Source organism: Rhipicephalus microplus, chromosome X, assembly GCF_043290135.1.
Source record: "Rhipicephalus microplus isolate Deutch F79 chromosome X, USDA_Rmic, whole genome shotgun sequence".
Lineage (NCBI taxonomy): Eukaryota > Metazoa > Arthropoda > Arachnida > Ixodida > Ixodidae > Rhipicephalus > Rhipicephalus microplus.
In genome coordinates, this window is record NC_134710.1 from 262,708,532 (window position 1) to 262,729,202 (window position 20,671).

Genomic DNA, 20,671 nt, shown 5'->3' on the forward strand with positions numbered 1-20,671 from the left:
TGTCCAGTCTTTCAGCGCTGTTAGCAGCGACACGTAGACGTATGTACCTTCATGGACAGTTGCCGGTTTTGCAATTTGACCAACGCTTCCTTAAATTATGTTACTAAATAAAAAGCCCTTCGCTTTGTTCCGTCGATAGCTCAGTTAGGAGAGCGGTGGACTGTAGAAGTTTCACTATGGACATCCATAGGTCGCTGGTTCGAATCCGGCTCGACGGAGTTTTTCTTTAGTGTGTGTTTTTTACATTTAATTTTTAGGGAGATTTTACCTAGAGTTTGCTACGGCCTTAGAGGCATCCAAGGCCTAACAAAGTGCATAAAATTTCAGAAGGACCACAGCACAGCCAGCGTTGTACGTGTGTGGGGCAGGTGTGGGAGGGGGCATTCCGACTCGCTTGAAATATTGAACTTCGCATGTGTATATGTACCCACATACAAACCCACGCACGAACGTACTTAAAAGCAAGGTTACGCCCCTCCCGAAAAAAAATCTGGTTATGAACTGAGGTCAGCTTCTCGAGATGATGTGTTCTACCGACTACCAGACAGCGTTGGAGGCAAGCCAGGGAGGGGGGGTAGTAAGATTGAAGCTCTTCATCCCAACTTACTCAATGTGATATGGTGGGTAGGGGAGAAGACCCTTTTCCAGTTGCGTAGCCAGAAGTTTTTTTCGGGAGGGGGGGCAACCTCTTGAAATGGCCATTTTTCGCTCTTTATGCCATGGCGAAAAAATTTTGGGTTGGGTGGTCACGTGCCCGGAGTAGCAACCCTTGGAATTTCAGTGCAGATTCTTTTCTTATGCTTGAGTCCGAAAATTCACTTTGAACTGTTGGCATGGGTATGGACTTTTATTTGGTAAGAGGCAGAGAAGTCGGTCTGCTACAAAGAATGTCAGACATGTCATTCAGACCATAGCAATGCTATTTCAAAACATCTTATCTAAAGACTAATATGCCAAAGTTGAAAAGGTACATTTGACAAAAATAAGTCCACCTATTGCAACATCAGCCAGGCTGTCTGAGGCGCTTATTTTTGTTCATTCAACCCATATTCGTACTGCATTTACCTTTAGTTTCAATTTACATCGATAAGAAAATAATTATGAGCATGTCCATATGGAAATATTCTAATAGAAATCGAATAGTAGCTCTACGTCTTCAATTTACAAATCAAATATCTACTATTTGACTTCACAAATAGCTTCTACTCAATAACCTGACAGTCCCAATGTCTTGGCATTGCCCCTTATTATAGCCTTGAAGGAAATTTGATATTTATACGATTCAAAACACTTGAATGGACGACTTCACAGAGAAGAACATATTTGAGGGCCCATCTCTCTCCTTAACTTTTGAATGTATAAGCCAAGGATTGGTAAAGACACACATACATGGCTTTAGATATTAGACTCGCCGTAAGCCGACACAACCTTAGAAAAAATCCTGTATCTGCCTTTGGTCAACACACTTTTATTTGCAATCTTATTTTGAGGCCAAAACTATGGCAATAACATAATTTGCAGTATGAGATCTAGCAATTTATAGCATGCTGATGCTGTTCCATTCTTTTATTTCTTGTTCACATTTCACTTGTCTATGGCTATACATTTTTTGTGCGCAATTATTAGAGTAAATATGGCAAGGACTTTTGTCACACCTGTTTAGTAAGTCACCTTTGTTCTTGTTCAAGCGCATTTGTACTCACACTGTAACTCATCCACTCCTGCTTGAGGGCTGAAAATTCAGGGCAGCAGTACTCGATAAATAGTAAATAATAGATGTACTAAAGGCATATTGAAAATATGACTTTTTATTATACACACTTCTTCAGCACATATATTAAGCATCATATGTTACATATGTACAAGAGCCCCAATAGTTATAAGGGAAACGAATAAATTAGTGCAATCTAGTGATATTTGCTTGCTACAAATCTCTGGTTTGCAACAAGTGAACGCTGGTTGGGCATTGGTGCCCGGGTTTTCCCTTTCTGCACGTAGACTTGGTAGATATCTCTTGATGACCGAGGAACCATGGGTAGGCTTACTTCATAGACAGAGTCGATGGTGAAAGCACTCTGTCTTATTCTAGTAAAAAAAGAAACAAGATAGAATGAGAAAGACAATGTTATTCCAGATGTTATGTGATTGGTGGGCTAAGCTATATGCTTAAAAACGCTGCTTTACTCACACACTCAAGCATGCAAATTCTCATTACATTATTAACCCTTCTCGGGCAATTGTCGGGCCCTGCCGGACAATGCAACACGGCCACAGCAGCCCCTGGTTGGGCACTGCTGGGCAAGTTCTATCGCAGTAGATTTACGTGCGTGTTTTGTCGCTAAACTATGTCTCATTTTTAAAAGATAAAGTAAGCCTCTTTTACTTGAGGTTTAGGTCATTTCGTTTTGGATCAGAATAGATGGAATCTGGGAAAAGGTGTTGGACCAAACATTTTTAAGAGAGGCCTTGATGATACCTAAATTGTTCGAACTTGAATGAACATGGTCACAAGCTTATCTAAGGGCCTTCTGGTACCATATCAACAAGCAACATAAGGAACTATGTGCAAAAACAACATTTAAAAAAAACAAGCTTTACGTACAACTGCAAAGATCTCTTTGGTGTTAAGATGTTGCTGGCATCATTATTGCACGTAATAATGCTTGACCTTTTTTCCAGCGTTACAAACCTGGAACAAAGATACGACATGGAAGATCGTGCTGAGATCAGGCAGCACATGAAACTACTGAGAACAGACAAATGCCACGTGAGAGAGTCAGTAAGCTTGTCACTGATTGGTAAGACAGTTATACTGTAGAACAGAGCGAACCATGCTAGAAATGAGTGTTCTCATGCACTGAGAGATTACAAGAAGCAGCATCTTTAAATGGAAAATGGGCTATTGTGCCATACCTCTGACATAGACACATCCCAGTCAATGTGCTGAAACTAGAAAGACTCAAGAAAGACGTTTCTACCTTAATTTTTTGCCAACCTTGACATTTATTATAAAAAACTAATGTATTAGTTTCAGGTTCGAGCTCGAAAGTTGAAAGAAAGTTCGGCTCATTTTTTATACCGGCAACTGCCTCCATGCAAGCTTTGAATGAATAGTTCCACGACAATCAAAATAGTTTAACATTTCTCTTCAATGCATCTTCATTTCTCTGCTTTCAAGCAAACTTAAGATGTGAGAGTTAAGCCTGTAAGTGCCTGAAAAAGCATAACCTACTGACAGAAAAAATATAGTAGTATTGCTCTATTTTGATTGATTTATTTATTTTTAAATACTGCAGCTTCAATGAGGCTCTTGCTGGAGCGGGAAAAAACAACAGGAACGAATCAACACTCATGAGCAGGCTTCCGAAAATTCTTGAAGTGATAGCGAGTGAACACTTCCGGGCAGCATATTTCAGGCTTCTATAGTTGACGAGTCTCCAAACTGAACATCCTTACATGTAACTTTTTCAAATAGTTTTTAAATGCTATTTATATTTATTTAGTGCTATCAAGCATAAAATTCAAGAAAATGTGGGACAAGTTTCATCCTGACAGTCACAGTAGACCTGAAACACAAGAAGTTTTGTATTTGATCATTTTACACCACCCGCGGAGTCAGATTCTTCAACTAAACTGCTGTCATTCAGACATAGTAATGAGTACAAAGTATTACCTATACTGATTTGAGCTTTTACTAAGCAAATATTCAGAATATAATGTGTAATGTAAGCAATGTGCCAGAAACTGTTGGATATGCTCGGGTGTGAAGATCGTTTTATACAATCACTGTAAATGGCCGCTCATTTTCGAAAACTGTACAAAAAGTATTTCATGGTCAACTGAATTCACCACTGCTACTCTTTGACCGTGTCTATAACAATGCTATTCACAAATATTCATATATATATATATATATATATATATATATATTCACAAAACTTTGCTTTAATTGCAAACATATCAGATGGTATGCATGTGCACATATTAAACTTGCACCTCACACTCACTACTCAAATCCATGCTTGCTTTCCTTTCTGTCATTAGCATCAATAACGCAATCTTAAGTTGACATACTTTTCAGCAGCATTATGCAGCAACAATTATCAAGAATTCTAATCTGATCTGATAATGAAAATTACACCAAAAGAAGAGATGAAATAAGGACACCAATAGGATGCAGACATCATTGTTGCTTACCTCTTGTGTATGGTAAGGTTCTTGGGTGAAGGCTTGTGTATCTCCCTGCCATAAGTCTGCAGCATTGTTTGAAAAACGGACTGTGCGAGATAATGGGAGAGTCATGTAAACAATAACATGACGACACTGCAAATTCACTCTTTTCAAGAACTACTTATTGTTCGTAATTCCTTTCAAGATTTAGCAAAATGTTTGCATATCTTTGCAATCTTTGCACATATCTTCATCTGGTTATGAGTCGCATCTAAAGCCGATTTTTAGTGCTTGAATGCTGCAGGTGTGAAGGATCAACATAGTGACTACTTCATCGTATTGTGTTGCTCACAAACAACGGTGAACACAAAGCCTGCTAAAAACGTGATGTTATAGTAAAAACGGGATTTTAAATTGAAGGTCAATTTATCCAACAGTGCGCAGTAAAGGCTCACTAATTCAAAGCTTTATGAAAACAAAAAATGCTTGCTTAGGTACAAAAAGTCAGGTAAGGTATCTCTTAGGGTCATAAAACTAAGAATGATGAAAGCCAAAGAAAGTTGCATCGGATTATGGAATGACAAGCAGTGCATGACATGTTAATGCAGTAATATTTGCACTTTCAAAAGTTGAGACAGCTGTGTTCATGAGCCATGACCACAATAGTAGCTGTGTCTGTGGTCATACCCATATGTATGAAGTATGTTAGTGTGACATATCTTCACCACTAGGTCCCGCACAATGGGCAACGTCTATTTAACACCTGCATTCCAACTTTCTAAGAAAGAGTGACACTTCAAGAAAAAATAATTTTTAACTTAAATTACCTGGGTTTGTTCAGGGTGTAGTTGAGGTGTTGTGGAGGTTTTACGCGAAAATGATGAAACCTAAGTACCATATACACTCCAACAAAGCTCAAAGGACAGACAAATAAGTTCCATTTAACAGAAGTTCCATTTACTGAGGGAACAGGAGTGATGAACTTAAGTACGAAGCCAATCATAGCAGAGGTAGTCGTTTCACTTAAGCAGCCATTTCATTTAAGAGGTTTTTGTTTACTGAGAATCTACTGTATATGTAAATAAAGCTGAAAGATTTCTTGACACATTCTTTCACCAGAGACAAAGTTGATACTGCGACAAACCTCAAATGTGAAAGGCTTTTGCGACAGGTCATTTGAGGATGACTCGTAACTCTCAACCATAAACTCTGGGTCTCCGTCGCTTGAAACTGAGCTTCCCGAGTCACTGGCACCGCGGAAAGTGGACATGGTGGACGAGATGCCAGTCACAGAAGGGTTGGGCGGCTTGTTACCACCAGCTCTTTCGCGGTGCTTTCTGGGCCTGATCCGTACTGAAAATGGGCTGTAGTTCGTGGCAGAATTTGGTATGATGTCCCTATAGAAAGATTCAGCCATGCCGAGGTTAGAGAAACTACATAGACACATCAACCAACCGTCAAAAAAGGAGGTTGTCACTGGTCTACCTGTTGCTGACATGAAGGCCATAATGGAATCTAAGCTTTAGTGGATTGATAGGGATTCATGTTTGTAAATGTGTGCTCTTCATGGTGATAGATGAAAGAAGTAGACAGGACGTGTGCGATTTCACAACTATCCCGTCTATCTCATCCTGTCTACTCATTTTGTCTATTGTTCAAACATTGTGAAGCGCACACACAAGTATGAAGGCAGCAGCACAAATCCGAATGAAATCCACTCTTGTAGTATTTGGTTTTGACAGCAAATTGAATAGCATATATGACACTTGTAGCACTGCCAACATATTGGCTTTTCATTACATAGGAGATTTGGTTAGTTTGGATGAATCAAAATTTATGCTTAACTTTATCTTTTATTCATTACACACTCGCATTTGAAGACTGTCATAACAAAGAGCTATAGCTACTGAAAGTAATTGTACTTACAGAAGAAATAATGGGGAAATTCGGTGTATTTATTGCTTTTACAAGTCTGAAAACGGGACACAAAGTGCTTCAGAGAAGAAATGTCGCTCATCCCCCTACGTAGGAATCAGTATAACACGAAAGTGAAACGTGTCTTTACAGAGGTAGTTGATCTTTTATTGTGCATTGTTTAAGGTTAACGTTCGATGACAAAGAGCGGACGAGGTGACTTCCCGGATCGCTGTCTAGTAGGTGAACGTGATTACGTATAGTACAAGTCAGTCCAATGTAGGAGCTCGATATTCTTCAGAGTGCGTGCGCTGGCTATGTAGGTAGCTATAGCGACGTGTAAGCGCTCATCTAAGCTATGGCCTCCCAGGATCACACAAAGCATTGTGAGGTGGCGACAGTTGGTGAGAACCGCAACAAATTGCTAAGTCATGTTAAGAACGGCAAGCAGCTCGGAGGTTGCTGCGCACACCTAAAGCAGAAACCGCGCAAAAATTGAGCATACACAGGACAAGCGTGAACTAACAACTGTCACAGCTGGAAACATAAAGCGTGCTGTTAAACAGAAAGGAAGACGCATGAAATGAGTGCACAAGCATGCACAGGTCAAGCTTGAACAACTGTCACAATTCCTCATTCGTTGTGTGTCGACAGGGCACTCCTTTTGCGACTGTGGTCGCGGCAGCGTGCGAAGTGACCTTCGTCCTCTCCCGAATCACGAGTCTGATAAGCGCGCGAGCAGAAGAGACCATGCTCCGTTGATGCGGTGCTTCGTGGAGGTGACATCTTTTAGAGTGCACCCGGCGCGAACCTGTTGCGCTATCTCGCTACTGATAACGAAAACGCGCTAAAGTTTCGAAGTTTTGAGGACTGTCAAACGGTGTATGGTGTATATATGTGGCTTGCCATTAACCTACCAAGCCACGTACGCTGCGTGGCATAGTGGTTAGCGCTGCGCGCAGGGAATCGAAAGGTTGCTGGTTTTATTCGCACGACAAACGCTTGCCTTCTGGTTTATTTTCTTTGTAATCTCTTAGTATATAATTTTAAACGTTACTTTCGTGACGGATGTGCGTCAGCGAAGCTGTGGTGGACTACGACACAAAACGCTTTCGTGTTAAAATGCAGGTTTGAAGCGGTAAGAAACCATCAAACGATAAATGTTGGAGCCAGATCTTTGGCAAGGTGAAGAAAGCACTAATTGTTCCAACAAAGACATGTCTCCTTATTGAAAAACTGAGTGACAATTCCTGTTTTATTAAGTTAACTTTACAATATAACTCGCAGCACAAACACAAGAAGCTAAATGTCTACATAAAGATGCTCAATAAGAATTCCCTTGATGGAGGCGGAAAGGTTGAAGGCCTGTGTGCTCAGATTTGGGTGCCCATTGAAGAACCCCAGGTGGTCGAAATTTCCGGAGCCCTCCACTACGGCGTCTCTCATAATCATATAGTGGTTTTGGGACGTTAAACCCCACATATCAATCAATCAATCAGTAAACAGAAATTTTAATAAAACTGCAGTGTAAATGGAACAACTGCATCTGATATCATTAGCTTCGTATTTGTATTTTGAGGCAGTGTTCATTTTTTAGAAAATGAAAATTTCTATTAAATGGTACAATTTTTAATAGCCTCTTCAGGTTGAGGTTTGGATGCACAATTCTGAAGTTAGTCTTTGACACTTCGATTTTCGCTTTTAATAATGACTGACGACATAACTGAAATTTCCATGAAATAATTGGTCAAAATAGATTTATTTATAGTTATGAACAGTGCAAAAACACACGAAGCACACAAAAAAAACCACACAGACACGGTTGCGGACTCACAACTCCAGCGTCCGTGTCTGTGTTGTTTTCTTTTTCTATGTTCTGTGTGTTTTTGCACCGTTCATAACTATGAACCAACACCAACTCGCCGAACTGTCAGGGCTATTAGATTTATAGTCTCTCTTTCGTGTCTTAATATTATGACATGCAAGAAATTTCACAAAAAAGGCAATGAAATATTTCAGGAGCCAGACAAATTTCTGTCCCTTCTGTTATGCTACAATACAAAACAGAAGCAGCAGGCTCAACTGTACCTTCTGTTATGTCACAATACAAAACAGAAGCAGCAGGCTGAACATGCAATAACTAACCTTCTTCAACAGCAAAAGGTAGAGACATGAGAACTTCTTCATCAAACCGGCAAGTGTAACTGAAAATGGAGAAAATTTTACTTGATAAAATGAGCAAATATCTTAAACTGAAAACCTGACCGCAGTGAAGATGAACAATGTAGCATGCTATATTGCACATGAAAGAGACATACAATAAGCTTACCTTGGTAAGAATGGATATTTCTGCTTTTAATTAACGTACTGTGATACTGCAAAAAAGTCTTACATTTCTTCGTAATATTATAATAAGTTTGATAATAATTAGAAAACATGGCTTTCATGTATGGGGGTTCTTTACGTTAGTCTACACCGACTGAGGCTTGCACTGAGGCAATGTGCCACATGGTGTTATATGCACAATGTGCAATCATGACTGAAAATTTCCAACTACCATATTAGTTACACAGTTGTGTTTAATCATGTGCAAAACATGCCACCTACTGCTTGGTAATTTTTGCAATATGGCAAGACCGCGTCAATTTCATATCAATCTCCTAAGATATCTGTTAGTTTGACAAAATGTGCCATTACACATCTCAGTCGCAAGGCAGCATCGGTTGGCGATATTGGTATTCGGTCAAAATCTTGTGAGGTTAAGCTTCCGAGTTATTACACTGTGCAACTTCCAATGCAGCTCCAGTGGGAATCTCACACTTAGCTTTCCCGGGATTCTATGCAGTACATTCCAAGCAAAACTAGCTGATTAGCGTATTACCAGCAGTATTTATTTATTTTGTTTGTACGCACAGTATACAGAGTTTGGTTTGTATACACACGGGAGTCCATCTGAATCAATCAACACTTTCCCAAGTGCCTGTCGATACACACCACTCCTCGTTTAAACCGAGGGTAATACAACTATTACAACACCATTTTGTATGAAGGATCACTTTTAGTGGTGAAGCTTCTTATGTGTAGTCTAAGCTTGTGACTAGTCACGCGTAACCGAGAGAAGAAGAGACGAGAAAAAAAAAGAAGGCAAAAGAAATGAGTGACCATTTTTCGTCTCATTTTCTAGATGGCGTTACTCTGCCGCCACTCTCCGAAGTGCCGCTACTCTCCTACTGACTGCTGCGCGCGCTTTGCCAATGAGTGCCTCTCTCAGTCGCTGTAGTGGCAGATCGTTGGTGAAAGATGGACGAAGCAGAGTGGCGGACGCGTTGAAGACGCTTGCGCTCGGCTTCCTTCGCTCGCGTCTCGTCAGTGTTACCCACATGCTGTCTGCATAGCGCACGAACGAGTGCCTCTCTCAGTCTCCTGAATAGTTGCCGTACGTCGTCGATCGTTGGTGGGCATTAACCAGAGCAGAGCAGCGGGTCTATTGAAGACGCTTGCGCTCGGCTTACTTGACTTTCATCTCACTGGTGTTACCCGCGCGCCATCTGCATTCTCGAACGTGATCGAACGCATGGACGCATGCACGGACGGACAGACACACGGATGCTTCGCTCCACTCATCATCATTCACTCCATGAATTTGCTGTAATTTTTTCTCTCGTTCTATATATCGAGGTAAAAGAGGCTTTTTTTTAATGACCCAATGTATTATTACTATTCGTCTAACAGCTTATGTGCTTGCTATCTAAAAAGTGAGGACGTTCGCAAACAAAATTATGCAATGCATGCCAGTTTTCACATGTAATTTCTGTTCATAAGCAAATGTGAAAGAAAAGTAAGCAAGAACCAACGGGTTGTGGTGGCACAGTAGCCTGCCAGCTGGGATGGAATTATGCAAGTAGTAGTCCGTCGTGAGATCCCAAAGCTCAAAGTTATGCTCGTAAGGCTGGTACACCTCGAGAAAAAGATTTATGGCATTCTGCTTGTCAGCATCTGAGCGAAAAGGGTGAAAAAATGTACAAAATGTGTTGAATGGAAATCAAAAATAAGAGATGGCATACACTGGGGAAGTGTATCAAGCCTTTATAGGGTATTTTTCAACTTATTTGGCATTTATGCTCTATGAATACAAAGCACAAACACTTAACAAGCTGAATGCAAAAGTGAACACCCAGGCAGCTCATTTGTTAGAACATCAAACATATTATCCAAAGACTGCGCGTTTGGTCCCTACCTGCAGCAAGCTGATTTTTCATCACTTTTAATCCATTTCTATTTACGTCCTAATTACTATCATATAGTTAAGACCTACAAATAATGTCTTCTATACATTTATTCAGCTTTGTTATCTGTTGATTTTGCTAGGTTGTGTCTTAACAAAGAAACAAGCCATCAATCAATACCCTGTTTTATTTTACTCGGCGCATCCTACTGTGCGTGAAGCTGTAAATGAAAAGGTGTGTTTGCCTCAGAATGTATTTGCATTATGTCCCTGGAATGTGAAGAAAGAGGTGCAATCTTGCGGTACGTCTTCACACGATGAACCAGCTGAGAACCACCATACTGCAAGGCCAGGGTGTCTCCATGGTCCTCATAAAGAACTTCTAACATGCTGCCAAACAGTGAAGTACAATTATTACTCGGTAATACTGGTAGCTCATGTTTCAAGCGTAGCACAGCGTAACTATAGCGTCTCGTTACAGTTTCTTGAGATCTTGTATTAAATCTGAGATGATTTTTTAGCACTAAGTCCATAGAAGTAAACGAAGGAAACACGCCGCCCTCTGTAATTCCTTCATGGGATTGAAGGAGCTGTTGCCTCCTCATACAACAACCATGGTGTGCCGGGCCTTCTGTTGTGGCCTGGCAGATTCCTTTGTGCCACTACATACAAAAAAAGTCACAGTTTTGGCACAAGTATGAATCAGTGAATGGGATAGCAACACGTTGGGCTGATACGTAGAAAGGCTAGGAAATTCAGGAACCATCCGAAATGTTGTGAACATGGTTGATTGTCGATTGTGCTTGAATTGACAGTTATGGAGTAACGACAATATCTAAATTGTGCTGTTGTGAATAGTTGACAGCGCGAAGTTAAATTTCGGCATCGAGAAATGGGACAGCCGCTGGTTTTCACGTTGGAGTACATGAACATTGAAGTCTTCAGTGACTATTACTGGCACATGCTGCAGGCACACCACGCTGAAGTCAAGCAGCAAGAACATGACGTCAGTCCGCAAGGTTTTTGGTGAGATGTACACTCAGGGTGTCTACCAACTTGGAAAACCTGGAAAAGTCAGGGAATTTATACCCTTTTAGAAAAGTCAGAGAAAAGTCGGGGAATTTTCGAAAACTCTGGCCAAAACATGGAAACTTATGGCAGTCTGTGTGATCGTCACAAAAATATACATTACCATTCGTCAAAGCTTAAAAAGCCACTCCTTTGGCTGCAACTACCGTTAACCTTAAGAAGATGGGTTAAAAAGTCAAAAGCAGTGTATAACTGTTGCTTCTTAGTGTGAAAGCGAAAGGATACACCTACCAAAGAAATACAAAGTTTACGAGTGTTTCGGCACCATCTACGGGGGCCTTGTTCACAATAATAGCCATAGGCAGTGATGAAAGCGCTGCTCCAATTGCTCCAAACTGCTGCTCCATGCTGTTCCAGAGTGCAATATTTGCTAGCAACTGCTCCAAAGCTGCTCCAAAATGGTGTTGGTAGACTAAAAATAATGAAGTTGAGCCATGGGATCATGCTGTGAACTTAAGTGAAACCAAAAGCAAGCTGTATATACTATCATCCTAGTATGCTACTCAGTGGCGTAAATCCAGAAAAATCTCAAGAGGTGACACATATTAGGCCATGGGTACCCACTTTGTATTTTTAATATGGGTTGTATTGTTATTTATATAGGAATGAAATATGCTTTCAAATCAAAATTGAAAAATATGAGATGGCATCCGAGCTCGAGCAATTGCATTGTTCTATTCAGTCTCTTTTTTTTTTCACTTTTTTCCAATTCCCATAATTCACACAGTTTAGGGGCATTTACCACATGTATGCAGTAAAAGATAAGCCTTTTAAAAAGTTGATTGCACTATACTTAATTGTTGACTCAATTATATCACATACTAAAGCTAAATCTCAAGCGGGAAACTTGCAAGGGGTGTCCACCACAGCCTGAACACCAGACACCAGAAAAGTCCAAACTCTCTTGACTCCTGACCCCCCCCCCCCCCCCATGATTTACCTGCTTGTATACTGGCTGCATACCAGCATACAGCATGTTTAATAATAAATATAAATATCTATTATATGTTCAAGTGATGTTTTAGACTGCAGGAGTCATTAGGAACATGCATCTGCTCCAAAAACACCAACAGCAACCCTAAGCTATAGCATTTTTTTCTGTATCGAAGACACTTGAGCCTGCTCCAAAGCACCATTTTTTCTGCTCCACAATTTGCTCCAAATAGTAAAATGTCGCTTCCAACACTGCTTAAGAAAGGTACAGGGTGTTTAAATACGCCTAAGTACGTGACGTAAGCACCGAGACTACATTGTCGGAAGCGTCCCATCACTCCTGTTCAGCGTAAGTGCAGTTGTCTGTATGTGCTGGTATTCCAGGTGCAGCCAGATGCAAATTTTCTTTGGCCAGAACACGTGCGCTTGACCAGTCAGTTTGGTAGCCTGTAAATTCTACGTGTTTAGTGAGGGCATGTAAAGTCACGCGCTATTCCCTGACGTCATATTCGTGTTGTTTAACCTTTCTTGAAATTACTGGTCTCACCGATGTACTGGTTGTCACAATTCTGGCATTCTAAAGCACAAAACTGACCGTAAAAATTTTCGCTCGGCAACTTTTCTTCACGTTGTCTGAAGCATTCCCTAGCTTTCATGTTGGTACATTGACTAATTTGATGTCTGTTGCTTTACATATCACACAGCATATCTGACTTTCAAACCACAACATTACACACGTCGGTAAATTTGTGCATGTTTGTCGTGACCATGATTTTGGCTCGGTTTGAAGGCCTTCTGGTTTGGATAGAACGGCCATTAGCTGAGGCTAGCCAAAAGAATTCAAAACTATCTACCTAAATCTAAAAGTGTTCCCCCAAAACATTTTTTTGGCAAAAGTTTTTCACTACCACAAGCATCATGTGAACATTCTTGGAAATCTCGAAACCATAGCTCGTAAAAACACATAAAAATTTATTTCTTCCAAAATTAGGTCAAGACAATTTTTGTTTAGAACAATGATAGGTGTTTTACCTCACATAAGGTTTACAAGCTTTTACGTTTTGGTGGATTTTTTATGTAGCGTCAAATATGGAGGGTTAAGGTTCATATCGGGGATTTTTTTCTTAGAAAGACAACATTAGGCGAAATGTGATAGTTGACGTTAATATATTGGCAGAATGTTTTACTGTGGAACAAAAATAAATTCAGGCATGTACAGTGAGAAATAAGTTTACAGGTTGCGACAATGTTGCAAAAATGTCGATTTTTGCACATGATCGACCGTGAATTCAACATTGAGGTGATACTACTAAAATTATGCTTAATAGCAGATTTAGTAGCAACCTTCGTTGACTACTCACTCAGGAAGTTTCAGAAAGTTAGTTTTTGTTTTAAGCGAGAAAAACATTTTTTCAATTTGTTTGTTACCGCTGTCAGGGGTTCGCATGTGTTTATACGCTGTAACAATGCGTTCTAGCGGTAAGAGACGTGAGGATCATCTGGACAACATGATCAACTTTGTCCGTCTTTATTTAAACTATTTACAAGCTAGTATTACCCTTAGTGAATGAGAAACACGAGACCTCCTTATTAGACTTGCATTTACCCACATGCAGTTTTCCGCTGGCAGCCTGCGTAGTATGCTTACGCAGAACCGGGAAGCAGTACCGATGAGGGCAAAACACCGCTACCTATATGCTAATATTTAGAAGTAGGAAGAGCACTACAACCAAGAAAATTATGCAAAGCTTGTAAATTAAAAATGAGCATGACAAAAGTTTATTATATTTTCTAGATGATCCCAGCGATCGCACTCCTGCGCCAAACTCCACCAAAATTGGATTTGCGAGCGTCTATCACCGGCAATAGCCCCGCCGGCGCGTCAATAACATGCGCACCTTGTTTTTGGGGCCACCAAAGTCACAATCACGTACCTATTTTATTACGCTGAATAAACAGCGGTCATGCGTGCGTCCTAAAATCCACGATGCTATGTTTGGTGTCGACGCCACTTTGTTGTTCAAGTCCGCTTAATGGCAAAACGCGCTCTCCACGGGGGCTTGTGACGTCGAGTCCAACCGGTAGTGTGAAACTGTGGCGGCGATTCATGGGCGGATGGGATCCGTTCTAGTAACGCTGCTGATAGTTCGTTTGAACTGTTGCACGGAATTAATAAAGCAAAGTTTGCTAATAACTGCACGCCTGCCGCTAGAATGTCTGTCATGTCTTTGTCTCGATACCTCGATCTAAGTTTCCATGCTTCCCGTCCGCAGAAGAGCACCATAAGTAGTGGGAACGCATTGACACTTTTTCTCTTATATGCTTTATCCATGGATAATCATACAGAAGAGCTGTTTTTTAATTCCTTCCACCAGCACATCTGGGTTTATATTCGCTGTGGCGGTAAAAGCCCCTAAGGGTACCCTGCCCTTTCCATCTCGAGGTAATTGCTAGGTTCCAAACTGAAAAATCTCACATGGTGTGTTTTTAAATGTCATCTCATTTATAAAAGCATCTTTTCTGGTCAGAGCAACCGCAATTCGGCTTGAATATGCGCAGCCATGAGGCCATTCCTGGTGGCTCTGTTGTTGGAAAGCATGTGAAAGAAGGCCTGTGAAGCCGCTGTGCCTTGTTACACGTACGCATCTCGCTTTCCAGGGTCAATAGCTGACGATTAAAAAAAAATGAACACGGCATCGCATTTATTGCTTCCTTTTGACAAGAGGGATGTTGGGGAGTCTGCTGTGTCGCTTGAAGTAGCTGGTGTGCGCTATCTCGAGGCTTGATGAAACTGTTCGTGAACGTTCTGTGCCGCGAACATCTGCTTCGCATTTAAATAAGTGACAGCACGAAAGCTACAGCAACTAGAGTGAACATTGTCTCTTTACCCAGCGTTCATTGGAGTTACACGATATCGGATCTAAAAGATACAATTTGTTAGTTTCACTTACGTTCTTAGCGATGAATGCAATACCAATAAATTGCATTGTTATACCAAGTAATAAGGCTTGACGTTACCGGTGAGAAGCGCTAGCGGTAGGGTTACCATTTGCAAGGTCCTTACACTCGCAAAAACTTGCTGCACGGCAGTGTTCGATATCCACAACTTGGGGTTCTAGAAACTCCCGCAACATCTCTTGCACGCCGATGCACGTACAGATAGAAGCAGATTTGCCTAGAGCGCCCAGCCGGCCGCTCCAGCTGGTGTTTTCTTCATAAATATGTAAAGAGAGATGCTGTAATGCTACCAAACATGGCCGCACTGCGTGTTAAGCCCTTGTACTGTAATGTGAGCATCAACGAAAGCTTGTAGCTAACGTGAGATAGAAGCCGCGGCCAACAACAGTGTCAACTGGCACGTGCTCCGCTGCTCTAGATAGTGTGATTTTATCTGTACAGCACGAACAGAACGTACGAATGGACCTTCGAAATTGCGCGACGATGGTGTGGCCTCCTTGCGATGAAGGCTCAGTGCATACCTTTTCATGGCCGCTCTAGAAAGCAAAGCATTTTTCGCACAGTCTGTTGGGCTGGGAGTACAAGGTAGAAGGGTATACCAGCTTTAAATAGCGCATGCGCCAGTGGTCACACCCTTGAAGTCAAAGTTCGTAACAATTCCCCTCTCCCCCCTCCCTCCCCCCTCGTGTTCCCTGCTTGATCTTTCTTGTCCCTTGGACACGAGCAGCGCTTTCCTCTCTGCTTGAATAAGAATCGATGGGAGGCCTGGCATGCAGTTTGATGTATCGCATTCACCATCAGTGCAAAGCAGATAGGTCGGCTCTTCTTATCTCTGCTTTAGTTGCATTCGCTGCCCCCGCTCGCACGAAACATGATGCGCCGGAGGATGTTATCGATTGGGGCATTACACAAAACATGACGGCCAGTGGTGTATCCTGGGGGTGAGCACATTGGCAACGTGCCCCCCCACCTCTGAAATTTTTTTCGCCTTGGCATATATAGCGCAAAATTATCTTTTGCCTGCTTCCCCCCCCCCAACCCTCCCTTCGTATCAAAGTACAATCTCCCCTCTGCGCCCATTTTCAAAAAATTTCTGGCTACAGCCCTGGCAACCGCAGTCGAGATTGTTCAAATAATTGCTATCCCATTAAAAACAAAATGGATCTTGCTTTCGCGTTGGTATGCATAAGGTACCCTGTAAGATATTTATTTTATGCACTGCTCTCTGGAGGACATGGTAGGGTTTTTTTGGAGTATAAACAGAACCCCCTAGCCACATAATATATTGCTGAAAAAGGAAATGAAGTTTTTTAAATTGTGTAGTTTTAGCACAGAGACGAGTGTCGGAAAAGGTTGGCTTTCTGAGACTAGCTGAATGACGTCATATTGAGCCTAGCAGTATAATCAGTCATGAAGAAAAATACCTTTTTTTATATTTTTAAAGTCATCTTAGGGAAATGCACTTGCGATTGTGAGAGTCTTTAGTGGGATTGCGAGAGTCTTTAGTGTTGTACAACTCAGCATTTGCCTACCATATCTGCTGATAACCACTTAGGTGTATTGAGATTGTTATTTAAAGAAGTACAATTTTATTCGATCAGTATTCTGTGTATTTGCTACGAAGGTAATCACTGAACCAGTTTTTCTAGAATTGTCAATAACATCACACTGATATTCTTGCATCATCAACTGAAATAGCCAGTGCTTCTAAGATGATTGACTCTGTGAAATTTGAAATTAATCTAAAATTTCTAGCTCTTCACAAGAGCCTGAGAATAATTTTTCATGTCCTTGAATATAAATGCAACTTGCTTCTCCTCCAGGATTTGAGGTTAGCTGCTCCAGATTGCTTCAAAATGAAAAACTTTGTTGCCCCGTGCTCCAAAGTAGAAAATTTTGCTGCTCCAAAGTGCTCCAAATAATAAATTTCGGTGCTCCGAAAATTGCTCTTAATCGTAAGACCTCAGTGGCACCACTGTGATTCACGACGTCCCTGCAGCTTCTACTTACCACTAGCACGCATTGTTACGGCGTGTAAACACGTGCAAAGCCCGAGAGCGGTAGTGCACAAGTTCAAAAATATTTTTCTCGCTTAAAGCGAAAAAAATTGCTAAAACTTTCTGAGTGAGTAGACAATGAAAGTTGCTACTAAATCTGCTATTGAGCATATTTTATTAGAACCACCTCAATGTTGAATTCATGGCCGAACATGTGCAAAATTGAACATTTTTGCTACTTTGTCACCACCTGTAAACTTTACTTCGTACTGTATATACCTCAATTTATTTTTGTTCTAAAGTAAAACATTCTGGCTATATGCTAATGTCAATTATCACATTTCGCCTGATGTTGTCTTTCTATGAAAAAATCCTCAATATGGACTATAATCTTTATATTTGAGGCCACATAAAAAATTCACGATAGCGTAAAAGATTGTAAAGCTTATTTTAGGTAAAGCGCCTACCATTGTTCTAAAGGTAAAAGTTTGTCTTAACCTAATTTAGAAAAAACAAATTTGTCGACAACATGGTTTACAAGGTATGGTTTTGAGCTTTTCAAAAAAATTCACACGAGGCTTGCGGTTCTGAAAAATTGTTTTTGCGAAAAATGCTTAAAGAGAGCACTTTTGGTTTTAGATAGTTCTGAATTTTTTTCAAGTAAATCGCAGATGGTGGAGCGCCAAGGCTGCGACACTTGGCGTGGAATGACCCCATTATTATTACCGATGCAAAAGCAAACGTTGTCAGCTACGAACTTACTGCTGGTAGATCGCGTTTCACGGGTAGAGTTGGGTAACTTCATCTAACTTTCTCGTTTCAGTTTGTTGAGATGGTATTATAAAATTTGTGATTAGTCTTTAGTGTTATGTCCATAGTAGAGTACACAAAGAAAGGTAACCCGCCCGCATCTGTGATAACTATGTGGAATTGAGGAAGCTTGGACCAGAGAGATTCCTTCTTCTCGGCACATATCGAATGTCATAGCTTTAAACACTACCCCTATCTTTCGTTGCAGGCGTCTGAGGACTTTGCAAACTCTAAGCGTCGGAGCCCAGAGAAATAAAACATCAAAATGCATGTTCTCGTCATCGAAAAAGAAAGAAAGCATGAAAGAAAAAAATGAAGCAGCAGGAGAATAATTTTGGTAATAAAACTACAATACAACCAAAGAGAGAAAATTATGCAGTGCAGCTCCGTTCTTGTGACATTGTTAGTCATTCAGGGGAGCAACAGCTGCTCCGATTGTGTCAATGTGATACAATTCTCAATTGCTGAGCCAAAACCGTGAAATTTGCTGAAATCGCGCCACACTGGCCCGAAATGCCCAGCCAGTCTAAAAATTTTTTTCAGGTGGGTTAACTTTGTCAAGAAGCGCAGGCCACATCGGCCATCAGCAGCTTGCATCATCAGTCAAAGCACGTAGACCCGAAATATAGGGCCTAGAATATGCTTAACATATTCTAGGCACCCGGCCTACGCTCGCGAGACACGATCGACGAAATAAAGTAACAACGCTGCGTGCCCATCGGTGCGGTGACTGCAACGCGGTGATAGATATTCGGTACCGTCGCCGAACCAACGGGCGTGCGCCGCTGTTACTTTACCTGGTCGAACCCGACTTGCAAGTGAGCCGAAGTGACACCTAACCCTATTATGAAAAAAAGGGGGGGCGTGGTGGGTAGCAGTTAGGAAATTTTCTTCGGTTTAGTTTTAATGCTACTTGAGCCCCCTTTGCTGCAGTAGGGAAGTGTATTGCGGAAAAGCGTATAGAGATTCAAAAGGGGCTGTTAGCGCTTGTGGCACACTTCAAATTTTGCTCAGTTACTGATGCGTTTGTACGCCGTACAATTCTTAGTACCAGTATAGTTACTGGCGTATAAATAAGCTACTGGCAATCATTTGAAGCAGTGTATGACATTTCTGCTTCCATACTTTAAAAAAAAACTAAATTGTGTGTCAGTTTCTTTTTTTTTTTGCCACCCCAACTCCTCAGTTTCACAAATCTCCCAAATTTCAAAGTCGTGAGCTTGGTAGATTGATATTTCGGGGCGCGTACAGATTCTTGAAATCCTTGAAAACCCTTGATTTGAAAAATGCATTTTCAAGGCACATGAAAGTGCTAGAATTTTTCGCCATCCTTGAAAATCCTTGAATTTCATGAACACTGCCCTCTCATATTGACATCACGACCTCCGGAATGTGGTAGATCGACGTGTCAACCTGTTAAACTATCCATTTTTGAAGCAGTAATGCGGCGTGGGCGCACATGGTCCTATTTTGCGAAAGTACATGTGAAAACAAAAAGTTAGTTTTGTGGCGAGGGTGAAGCAGTGAATGCGATAGCAAGAAACTAGAATGTCAAAAGAAGGGAAAGCAACTTCATACATGCGATGCGCAGCTGAAGCACAAAGGACGCACGAAAAGAAAGAAGCCCAAGACGAATGCTTATGAACAACCGTCACAGCTCGACTCTAGAAGTGTGCTGCTCAAATGCCTAGAAAGATGCTAGAAAAGAACACACATGTATACACAGGATGAGTGTAACTTAACCACTGCCACAGTTGTTACTTCTTGGTTGTTGAGTAATGTTACTTCTTGGTTGCTGGGCGATTTCAAGTCACTTTCAAAGTGTACCTAAACGTTCATTCTCATAATCGAGGCCCATCGTGAGCACGTTCAACACTGACGTAGCTCTATAAAAAGGGCAACGAGAGTTGTAGCGACGTCGCACCAGATCTGTAGTGAGGTCAGTGACCTCCAGGCTTTTGTCACGTACGTACCGGGAAGGCATCGCGACTGCTGCAACTAGCGGCGCGTTTGTTTTGCAGATGCTTGTGTGGAACATGTGTGCAAGAGAAGACGAGTCTCAGAATGTCATGTGCAAAGCTTTGTAATCACGTGACTAATTCAGCTACACTGCCACGTACCTGCCCAACTCGGTGCCCACAAGCAGAAACAGGAAATTGTCCATATCAATGAGGCGATAAATTATTCAGCGAGAATAAATGAATCTTGGTGCATGTATTGTGCTTGTTTGTGCTATAATGAATGCTTGCAGCAAAGAGCGTGCAAGCCACAAATATTGTGGCACGACTCCTTTAAGGCCTGACTACACCTACGTGTTGAAGCCTGTCAGTGCGTATCTTTCCGACACGGCATGGTGCCCTCTCCCTATTGAAAGGGTGGAAAAGTGTCCTAGAAGTTGTTAAGAGTACGCTCTTTTTTATAATTGCAATATTCATATATTTATCTTAAGTGCAATAAAATTGGTCTTTTGTGAAAATTTTAGAATGAAATATTTCAACTTAGCATGCCGTTCTGAGTCCTTGAAAAACTTGCAACAGGTCTTAGAAAGTCCTTAAACATCCCTAAACTTTCGCTT

The 20,671-nt window shown here is 41.2% G+C and overlaps 1 non-coding gene across 1 annotated transcript; it reads left to right on the plus strand.

Moving 5' to 3' along the window:
* Window positions 1–129: 129 nt before the first annotated feature.
* TRNAY-GUA (transfer RNA tyrosine (anticodon GUA)) lies at window positions 130–218 on the plus strand. The gene is given in 2 exon segments: window positions 130–166; window positions 183–218. It is a non-coding gene; the product is annotated as a tRNA-Tyr (tRNA).
* Window positions 219–20,671: the final 20,453 nt, after the last annotated feature.